Source organism: Panonychus citri, unplaced genomic scaffold (genome assembly GCF_014898815.1).
Source record: "Panonychus citri isolate SS breed McGregor unplaced genomic scaffold, ASM1489881v1 Contig00104, whole genome shotgun sequence".
In the NCBI taxonomy this organism is placed as follows: Eukaryota; Metazoa; Arthropoda; class Arachnida; order Trombidiformes; family Tetranychidae; genus Panonychus; species Panonychus citri.
The window spans coordinates 779,716-791,421 of NW_026515509.1; the positions used below are offsets into that span (position 1 = coordinate 779,716).

Sequence of the window (11,706 nt, forward strand, 5' to 3'; positions counted from 1 at the left end):
AGGTATTGGTGTTAAGCATTAATATTCACTCTTGAATATTAGTGTAAGTTACCTATTGGTTTAGGTATTGGTGTTAAGCATTAATATTCACTCTTGAATATTAGTGTCATTTGCCTATTGGTTTGGGTATCGGTGTTAAACATTAATATTCGTTCTTGAATATTAATTTATCAAGAATGAGAGAGAAAAGGAGCCTAAACTTTGGATCTTTCTCTCATAATATTCCAATTAATTGTTTTATAATATTGTGAATCCAAGAAGGAATGGGATATAATTTTGGGTTGCTAACTTAAATTTAATTAATGTTGAATTATCCTTAAGATATAATGACACGTAATAATTGTAAATGAATTAATTGAGTTTTAACTAATAAAGTGTCAACATTAATTCTTGCTGTTTTTGCTGCTGCTACTCAATTCCGCTGGTGATAACATCATAGTTATTACAAGTCGACAGGATAAAGATCATATCTTTTATCCAATTCTGTGCTGTATAATCTAATTCTGTGCTGTTGAATTCAATTCAATTCTCTGCTGTTTAAACTAACTATCACTTCTAGTTACATCATTTATTCTTAATTAAAAGTAATCATCAAATTCAAATTGACACAATGTTGAGTGGAGATGAACAACCATCTACTTCTCATTCTGAGTTTTATTCTGTTTTCTCTTCACCACAATTCCAACTATCACCGAACAATATCATCGACTCATCTCAACCACTTGCTCATCTACAGGTTCACAAACCAAGACTTCATATTTTTGATGGAGCTAAGAAAAATGTCACCATCGAAAACTGATGTAAAATGTATGAGTCCGCTGCAAAGCGATATAATTGGTCGGATGAAGATATTGTTGAATTATTAAATGAATATCTAGACGGTGATGCTCTCAATTTTTATCTTTATGAGAAAGATAACTGTGATTGGGTTAATATAAAATCTAAACTAATCAATAGATTTGGTATCAAGGCTATTGAACCACTTGAAGAGTGTGTTAGATTGAAACTGCATCACAAGAAAAACGTAACTGAATATTTTGAGGAGAAACGTCGTCTCGCTAATTTATCTCTATTGTCTGAATCTCAAGCGGTAATATTAATGATTGAAGGTCTAAGTGATCAATTTAGAAACTGTTTTCTTGGTCATAGAATTAACACTTATGACCAGTTTTACGCTATTGCTAAAGCGGCTGAAAATCACTTACCAACTCATTCTCATAATCAAGGTAAGTTAAATAGGAATCAAGGTAATCGATTCCAATATCACACTAACTACAAAGTTAATCATGCTGAAAATAAACAATTTGTCAAACGACCACCAAAATCTGCTTGTTGGATTTGTGCTAATGCTGGGAAACCTAACCAAATGCACTGGAAGGAAGATTGTCCTATTAAAAAAGAGAGACAACAAAATCATCAACAACAATCACATCAACATTATCATCAATCTCATCAACTTCATCAATCTAATCAACAACGAACAATTAACTATGTTGATCAAGCATCAAATTCTGTACTTGACGATCAACAGAACGACTCTCAGGGCGTTCATTTAAACTAAATTGTCGACTTGAAACGAAACCTTCTCACATTATTATCAAAGGGGCTATTGGTTCAAATGATGTTTCAATTTTGTATGATCCTGGATCTAACATTTCACTTGTTAGTGAATCAATAATACGAAAACTAAGAGTTGAATCAATTAAGTTAAAAACACTAAACTTTTCCACGATAATTGGAGTGGGTGAAATTTCAAGTCTGACCAAAATCAAGTTAACAATTGGCTTAATTACAAATATTATTTATGTTTATATTACTGACTCACTTCCGATTGATATTCTTTTAGGGTTAGATTCAATTTGGATGTTTAGCCTACAATGTGACTCTCATTATCAAATCACCCAACAATCAACTAATCCCAAACAACCGACAATCATCAATTTAATTCCTCCACCAATGAATCTTCCCGATAATTTTCATATTAACATTAACAGTAAACTCAATGATACAACTGCTGAAACTATTAACGCTGAGATTATTAAATTACTTATAAGTTACCAGACTTGTTTTGCTGAGTCCAAATTCGATATTGGTTGTATTCCAAATGCTGAATGTGTCATTGAATTAACCACTAATATTCCCATCAATTCTAAACCCTACCGATCAACAAATTATGAAACTATCAATGCTGAAGTTCAATCTCTTTTGCTGAACAATTTAATTCGTCCATCATATTCACCTTACGCATCTCCGGTCACATTAGCTTTCAAGAAAGAAGATCAAGCAAAGACGAGATTTTGTATAGATTACCGGAAGCTTAATGACAAAGTTTTACCTGACAAATATCCAATGCCAAGGATTGAAGATATCATCGATCATCTTTATGATAGTAACATTTTCAGTATTTTTGATATTCGATCAGGATTTTGGCATGTGAAAGTTAGAGAAAGTGATATTTCTAAAACTGCTTTCATTACTCAAAATGGACATTATGAGTGGCTGGTTATGCCCTTTGGATTAAAAAATGCTCCAGCAATATTTCAAAGAGTAATTCGAAATATTCTTGAAAAATATTCATTAACTAACTTTTGTCATAATTATATGGATGACATCATTGTTTTCTCTCCTAATCCAACTATTCATCTCAATCATTTATCACAATTATTAGCTGCTATTCAAAAGGAGAATATCAAATTAAATTTTGATAAATCACAATTATTTCAATCGACTGTAAATTACTTGGGTTATCGTTTGTCTCCTAATCATATTTACCCTTTGAACAATAATGTCAATTCAATACTTGAACTTAAATCACCTAAGTGTGTGAAAGATGTTCGTCGATTTCTGGGAAAAGTTAATTATAATCGCAAGTTCATTAACAATATTACTCAGATATTGGAACCAATTCACAATCTGCTGAAAAAAGACTCCAAATTCGATTGGAGTAGCGATTGCCAAAGTGCTTTTGATCAAATCAAATTATTATTAACTTCTGATCCTGTTCTTAAAATTTATAACCCAAATGCTGATTTAATATTGGAAACTGATGCTAGTAGAATAGGTTTGGGTGCTATTCTCAAGCAACCTGATGAAAATGATAAATTACATCCGATCGGCTATTTCTCAAAGAAATTAACTGATTATCAAATCAACTACCCTGTAACTCACCTTGAATGTCTGGCTGTTGTAGAATCGATTAAATTCTGGCATCATTATCTCTACAATAGAAAATTTACTGTTATCACTGATCATATTGCGCTGAAATCAATTCGTAAAATAAATAAACCAAATTGTAGGTTATTCACATGGGCATTTTTCTTGGGACAATATGATTTCGATATTAAATATCGACCTGGAAAAGAAAACGCTGAAGCTGATTATTTGTCACGAGATCCTGTGGCTGCTGATGAAACTGATTATCCAATTAAGCTGATAAATTTTATTGCTGTTGCTGACCTTAAAGCTGAACAATTGACACTTGCTGATGCTGATAAACTGCTGATCAACTCTGATGGACTTTACTATAAAATGGATAAAAATGGAAAAGGAAAATTAATATTACCTGAATCGCTGAGACTGAAACTATTAGAAGCTGTACACGTCCAATTTGGTCATATTGGAATAAGGAAAATGATAACAATCATTAGCTGGAAATTTACCTGGTCAAGATTAACGGAGGATGTTATTCAATTTGTAAGCAATTGTAAACCTTGCCAATTAGGAAAAACAAGGAGAATCAAATTAATCGCTGAATTAGGTCAATTTGGACCTGCTGATAAACCTTTTCAAATTGTTGCTGTGGATACTATTTGTGGACTGAACAATTATAAATCTAAGAAACGATATATTCATATTGCTGTTGACCATTTCACTCGTTTCGTCTGGGCCATTGCTTCAAAACATCAAACTGCTGCTGAATTCATTTCATTGGTAAATAAAGTTCTAATCTTCGGAAAACCTCAAACAATACTAGCTGATAAATTCACTTCCTTGACCTCTGCTGAATTTGCTGATTACTTGGATAGCCTAAACATAAATATTGACTTCATTCCTAAAGCTGCACCTCAATGTAATGGGTTATGTGAACGTGTGGGTAATACTATTGTTGACAAAATTCGGATCAAAATGATCTCAAATAATTATCATTATGGTTGGGTCAAGTATTTACAACGTTCAATTGATGAATATAATCATTCACCTCATGCTGTAACTGGATTCACACCTTATTATTTGTTAAATGGAACAAAACCTGAAAACTGTCTGGACATTGAATTCGCTGAATTGAATGGAGCTAGATTATTAGCTTTTCAAAATTCTGTCAATTATCACAACAAAAATGCTGTAATTTTCAATAAGAAATATGCTGATTACGATTTCTCTCCTGGTGAGAAAGTGTACATGAAGAATCTATCTGGGATAAACAAACGGAAATTGGATCAGAATTACTTCGGTCCATTCCGCATTTTAAGGAAAATCGCAACTAATATTTATGATGTCGAAATATCGGAATCACCACAACATATTCAACAAGTTCATTCTAAACATTTGATTCCTATTCGCAATTTATATTAGACTGAATCATCATTTGACACTATCCAGTTCCGTCCATTACTCTTAAGGGTGGGGATGTAATGATAGTAAAGATTAAGAAGAAAATTTGATATATAATGTTAAACATTAATATTCACTTTTGAATATGAATGTAAATTTGCCTATTGGTTTGGGTATTGTCGTTAAACACTAATATTCACTCTTGAATATTAGTGTAAGTTACCTATTGGTTTAGGTATTGGTGTTAAGCATTAATATTCACTCTTGAATATTAGTGTCATTTGCCTATTGGTTTGGGTATCGGTGTTAAACATTAATATTCGTTCTTGAATATTAATGTAAGTTGCCTATTGGTTTGGGTATCGGTGTTAAACATTAATATTCGTTCTTGAATATTAATTTATCAAGAATGAGAGAGAAAAGGAGCCTAAACTTTGGATCTTTCTCTCATAATATTCCAATTAATTGTTTTATAATATTGTGAATCCAAGAAGGAATGGGATATAATTTTGGGTTGCTAACTTAAATTTAATTAATGTTGAATTATCCTTAAGATATAATGACACGTAATAATTGTAAATGAATTAATTGAGTTTTAACTAATAAAGTGTCAACATTAATTCTTGCTGTTTTTTGCTGCTGCTACTCAATTCCGCTGGTGATAACATCATAGTTATTACATATATATATGTACTTAAGGAAGAAGGAAGAAAATTATAAACTCAAGAGATGCCATGAAAGACACACCATGAAATTTATCAGCTCAAATTTTGGGAATTACTTGTAATCCAAAAATAAATGTAACTTTTTGTAAATGTTTTGTATCTTATTGCCAAAGGTTTGGTAAATATTTGGAAAATGTGAAAAGTATATTTTGCAAATAAAATGTTGATGATGAAGATAAGGAGGAGGATAAAGATGAAGATGAAGATGCTAATGATAATTGCTGATCAATTTGCAATGAAACAAAAGTGCCAACATGTTGTAGGTTGTAGGTGTTGGTTGACAAGACAAAGTGACAAACTTGACAAAGTGAATCAATTTAAAATGATCATGATTAATGAATTGCAACGAGTAAAGTAAAAAAAAAGAGCACTCAAATTTCAATCTGAGCAAAGTGAGATACCCTGTAGTCTATATATATATATACATACATGAACCATTTACAATTAACCTTTAATTGATTTAATTGATCTCCGAAAATTTCAGCTTCAACACAATTTAGTTACTAGCAATTGGTAAGTTAATCAAAAGCAATACTTATGAATGAGATTCAATTGTAACTCTAATCAACTACAGTCAATGCAATTAACTTTTTCGTTATTAACACAATTGATTCACCAAAAAAAAACACTAACCATTAATTGTAATTGATTAGTCCAAATGTATTCAGTATATTTGACATAATCACAATTGAAAATTGATTGTGATGATTATCAATTTTCATCTCTCTCTCTCTCTTCCTTTGATGTAATTAATTAATTCATGAGGTTTGAGGATAAAAATATCAACCATTTACTTGAAATTTGATTCTGAATATTACATGAGTCTATGCTGATGCTGATTATTAGGATGATAAAGATGATGAGTGATGATAGGATGTCAACTGGAAGGAGGAAAAAAAGATTTTGCCAAAAAAAAACTTTCCAAAATTTTGTCAACTTCCTTTTGAATACATAAAATAATAGTTGTAAATGAAGTTTCATCAATGATATTTATCAACTTGATATATACTCTTGGTCACAGTATTTCCTCATCTTCCTCTTTTCAACAGGACACACCCGCCCCTCCCATTTATATGGGTCAGTTGCCCATCTTTAGTCCAACCTAATAGCGACATTTTGTTTTGGTTAATCAACCTTTCAAGGATAACCAATTAATTGTATAAACAGAAATGATTCAAAATGTAAGATGAATATTATCATAATTAACTATCATCATCACCATTATCATTATCATCTTGTCATCGTTAGTCCAGTTAAAATGATGATGTCCAATGGATAATGTGATGATGATGATGGTGATGAATGAGATGAAGACAAAAAAGGATGAGAGAGAGATTCTGTCACCAAATAATCTTGATCTTTGGGTTAATCTCTTTTTTTCTTGTGTCGTATGTTGTTAAATCTGTAAATTGGATTAGCAATTTTTTTTTCTTCATCTCAAAAAGGATTTAACTTTTCATCTTGTTAAAGATTATACAGATTGTTCATCATGTATAGACCTCCACATCAGAGGTAGAAAAGGAAGTAGAAATGATGGAGAGAAACAAAAATCTATTCTGTTTCCTGTTTAAATTACAAGATGAAGATTTAAAATAATACCACCCATTGGATTTTATGGTGAAAATTTATCTACTGACCGTTATTGTTGAATCCTTGAAATGGTCATCGTTAACAATTAGTAATTGTTAAACTAAATCGACTGAATCTCTCCTTTTCCCTCCCAAAACTTACAGATATCTTTATACTTACATATAAATGAGATTAAACTAATCTTAATCTCCTTTGGGATTAGTAATGATGGTTATGTGTTAGCTGTGATTAGCTTTGATTATTATTATTATTGCAAGAACCATTAAAGATAAATGAGAAACATTAAATAACTGAAAGATTAGAGTGAATTTATCTTCACCATTTGATCAATAATTAACTTTAATTCAACAACAATTTAACCTAATCTGTTAATCAGCTACCGAGCCTCATGTTTTCAATGGAAAATATTTAGATGAATGATCGTAATCAGAAGTGATTTAGTTTTGTTCAGCTCTCACAATTTGAGTTCATGACAATTGATGAACAATTAACATGAGCCAACTTGCTGAATATCATGAATTCTCATGGGTGGAAACAAAAGTTCTGTGAGTGATTTAAGATCAATGAGCTAGTCGATTGTGTAAGATTAGAACTTTTTTTTTCTTCAATTATTCGAATTGGCTAATGTTTACATTTCGACTTGTTCATGTTGATCGTTTTCTCCATTTTTTTTATCGCAACATTTAACTTTCTCTTCCATAAACATACGATTATAATGAGAATTCATTGTTTTACCATGAAAAGCTCATTCTGGTAACATCAACAGAGAGTCACTGATGAACTTTGGCTAAGAACTTTTCTCGAATCTAATCTTTTCAGTACAGAACAAAAGTTTCGATCTCATTTGTTGAGAATAAAAATTTTTCACTCTAGTTCCAAATGAAGAATGATGATAAATCTTTTCATGAAAATTCTGATGATGATGACGATGAACATGGAAGAGAAAAACAAAGAAATCAAAGTAACCTTAATAACAAAAACATATTAGAAATAAACTAAGGAGAGAGAGAGAGAGAGAGAGAGAGAGAAAAAAAAAATGGATTTAGAACAAACTTTCACAATCGAAAGTAATTTTTTCACTTTTAGAACTTTTTTCTACCTTTATCTTTACCTTTTCGTTATATAAAACATAATCTGATTTACTTCAAGTTCATATTTACCTCAAGATGTTACCTGGATAACAGGGAATCAATTTCATCATCATCTTAATGTGATTGATTCTGGTTAACCAGGATTATCGAGTAGGGATAAGTACTAATAGTATCATGGCTTGGAAGCCATTTTAATTTTCTTGGGTGCATTAGATGATTAAGATGATAAGGAAAATGATTTGTGGTTATAATTTTAATTCCCCGATTGATGTTAATTCTGTTTCATCATATTAATCCTCTACCATAATCCTCTGGCTCTAAATCCTCTCCATAGACCTCAAACTTATCACTAATCCATAATGATAATCATCATCATCATCATCGTAATCAAAATATTAACAAGAATCAATTTTTTCAGGGTGAATTTTTTTACCTTTACTCTTAATCATTAACAATTTATTAATCTCTTTTCTTAATCATAATCATCAATATATTTGTTACAATTTACCTTTCATATTATATGTTAATCATCATCATTATCACAAACAAATAATTTGTCTTGAAATTTATATCATTCTCATTATATAATTATGATTATTTATGATTTGATAATTTAATATTAGTATTAACAACATGATAATCTTAATCCAATGTATTATCAATTATGTGTTTATGATTAATCACTGAACACATCGTAATCATTTATCATCATCATCATCATTGGGAATTACCTTTAGTCATAATTAATTAAAAAGATTTGTACAGTTTATTGTTTACTAATTGTTGACTTGAATCAAAATCATCTCACATATGAATTGGGGATAATTAATCTAATTGGTAAGATGAGAAATTGATTGTGATGATGATGATAATAAATCTTGATAATATTTTTGGATTAGGTGAATAAGGATAATAACTTTTTCTTGGTGATCGATAATTTTTGTTAACTTTTGATCAATCAAAAGGATTAATTTGTTGGAGAGAAAAAGAAATATTCTAATTTGATTATCTTCTCACTTCCTTTTACAGTGTTTTCATCATCTTAATCTTTATCTTCATCTTCGTCTTCCGTCTTCCATGAAAGAAGAAAATTGTTCATTTTCTATCTGAATTTATATCTTGTTTCAGAATTTTTTTACTTCTTTTCTAAATCTGATTCTATTTTCTTCAACCAATTGGATGAGGATTAGTGATCAAATCAAATTTATCTTCCACTCCTTAATTTTATCATCTCTCTCTCTCTCTCTGTCATCTTTATCCTTTCGTTCATCCCCTGTAGTTGACAAAATAAAAAGAGTCACATCTTGTTACAGGGGATACAATGTTAAAGCCTGATAAATGTTATCCAATCATTAGTTTATAAAGAAGACATTGATTTTGTCTCTCAATCAGTTTTGTTTGAAATGATGATCATCATGATAAAGGGAACAAGTTTATATTTTTTTTTATTTCTCTATCATGATAACCAGAATTTTCTGAGATTTTCAATACTGGAATTTTTCATTTTGTGTTTAAAAGGTGAATCAGATTCATTTCTAAAGACATTGGGTGACAAACGATTCATTCTGACATGGAGGATGATCATTATTTGTATTGAAATTCATTGAACGGAAAACTTGAGATAGAACTTTTTTCCTTTTCTTCTTCTTCCTCTTCAGTAAAACTCATCATCATGGGAAATGAAATTTTCCATTGAAATTGATGATAATTTTTGATTTAACATTTGCCATTGATAAAAGATAATGATCACTATCAAGATCCAACGAGATTCCCATTGGAACTTTATCGAAAATCATAGAACCATGTAAAACCATCGTAATAATAATCTCGATAATCTTGTAACCAATTTATTCATTATCACCATCATCTGTCATTCCGAGTGAGAAAAGAAAGAAAGAGAGGGAGAGAGAGAGTAAGAATCTAACGAAAAATTCATGTAATCGTTTTCACCAACAAAACTTATCCTCATCTTCATCATGCTAATATCAAACACTTTACGTTTACATCGTTCAAGAAAAAGTTCTGGTGAAAATTCAGCTTTTCTCCTGTAACGGAGATGATGATAGTATTTGATAACAATGATAAACTATTGTCATGATGAAGTGAGAAAAATAAAATTACAGGTAAAGGTGAGAAACCATTTGTATTTCATATAATAGAGTTTCTCATTTGTAAGACAAGAAAATTGGCAAATATAAAAAGAGAGAGAGAGAGAGAGTAAAACATGGAAAGCTCTTTTGGTGAGATTACACTTCCACCCCAAAACCCTCTCTCTCTCTCCATCATAATACATTATTCACAATCAAGTTGAGTTACCATGAAATCCCATGAGAAGAGGAGGAAAAGGAGGAAGAACCCGAAAAAGTAGTGATACCTTTTTGTTTCCAATAAGAAAAATGATACAAGTGAAAAAAGAAACTAAACTTTTTGTCTCTTCTTTTTCTTAACTTGATCAGTTGATTAATATCAATGTAATTAGGAAAATAATTTAAATTGTTTCAGAAAAATTTAAATTGATCGTTGAAAAAGTTAACATTATCCATGTTAATGGAGAAACTTGAAACTTTTTTATCTCGAGTAAAGTTTTCGTAGGTGTAACGTTATCGATAACAAGTTCAGAACTAAATATGTTCATTTATCAGAATCAGAACTTTTTTCTTATTCTTTGGAAGTTTTTTTTTCTTCTTCTCGGATAAATTATTATCCAAAAGCTTAACGGATTTAATACTTTGCTTTATGATGATAAATATCATGATGATGATAAAGAAAAAAAACTCTTTTTCCAAGAAGGATAAAGATAATTTTATCTTCTTCTATAAGATAGAATATCGCTTGGGACTGAGAGGGAGAGCTCCAAGTCGAGAGAGAGAGAGACGAGAAAAATTGTTTAATTAATCGTTTTCGTTCATTTAATTGTATCAAACTTTCATGTTATTTGATTTTTGAGGCGGAAATTTAGCCTCAAGGAGGAGGAGACATTCTCATCATTCTGATTCATCATCATGCATGATGATGATCATCATCATCTTACAAATAGCTCCAAGGTGAAGATTATACTCATTTACTCCCACAGAATTTTTCTCTGCTTCCTTTTCATCATCAACGAATATTAAATATCGACTTTAATTGTCTCTCGATTTTTGCTCTATTTATTTCATCAAGAGAAAACTGATATTATTTTATTATTCTAAAAGGTGCTCGAAATTAAAGTGATTTAATCACCTTGAATTCGATAAATGGATTGAACGGAAACTAAGTTCAGTCCATTGTAAATCGAAAACAACCTTTTGAATCTTCGTCATTGTATTGGTACGTGTTTCGCATTTACTCAAGTTCATCGTGTAACTTGTTAGCTGAATGTTTCATGGTATCGATTTTACTTGTTCAGAACCAGTTTCGAACTCGATTTCAAAGATTACTTATAGTTGTTGGCATAATCAGAACTTATCAATCGGGGATGTAGCTCAGATGGTAGAGCGCTCGCTTAGCATGCGAGAGGTACCGAGATCGATACTCGGCATCTCCAAACTTTTTTTTGCAATCTTTTCAATCGAGAAACAATTAAGTCAATTGTTCACTTTTCAATCTTCAGTTAATCATCTACTTAATTTTATCACAATCAAAGGTTTAATCATAAAACCACCTTGATCAGCACATTAAATGATAATCACCTAGCAATCAATCAAACTTATTGATCGTCAGCAAAAAAAAAGTTATCAATACAACAATCACAATGTCTGATTGTTGAT

General features: G+C 30.6%; 1 non-coding gene across 1 annotated transcript; it reads left to right on the forward strand.

Moving 5' to 3' along the window:
* The first annotated feature begins 11,410 nt into the window (after nucleotides 1–11,410).
* Nucleotides 11,411–11,483, forward strand: Trnaa-agc (transfer RNA alanine (anticodon AGC)). Its single transcript has one exon. It is a non-coding gene; the product is annotated as a tRNA-Ala (tRNA).
* The last annotated feature ends 223 nt before the right edge of the window (nucleotides 11,484–11,706 follow it).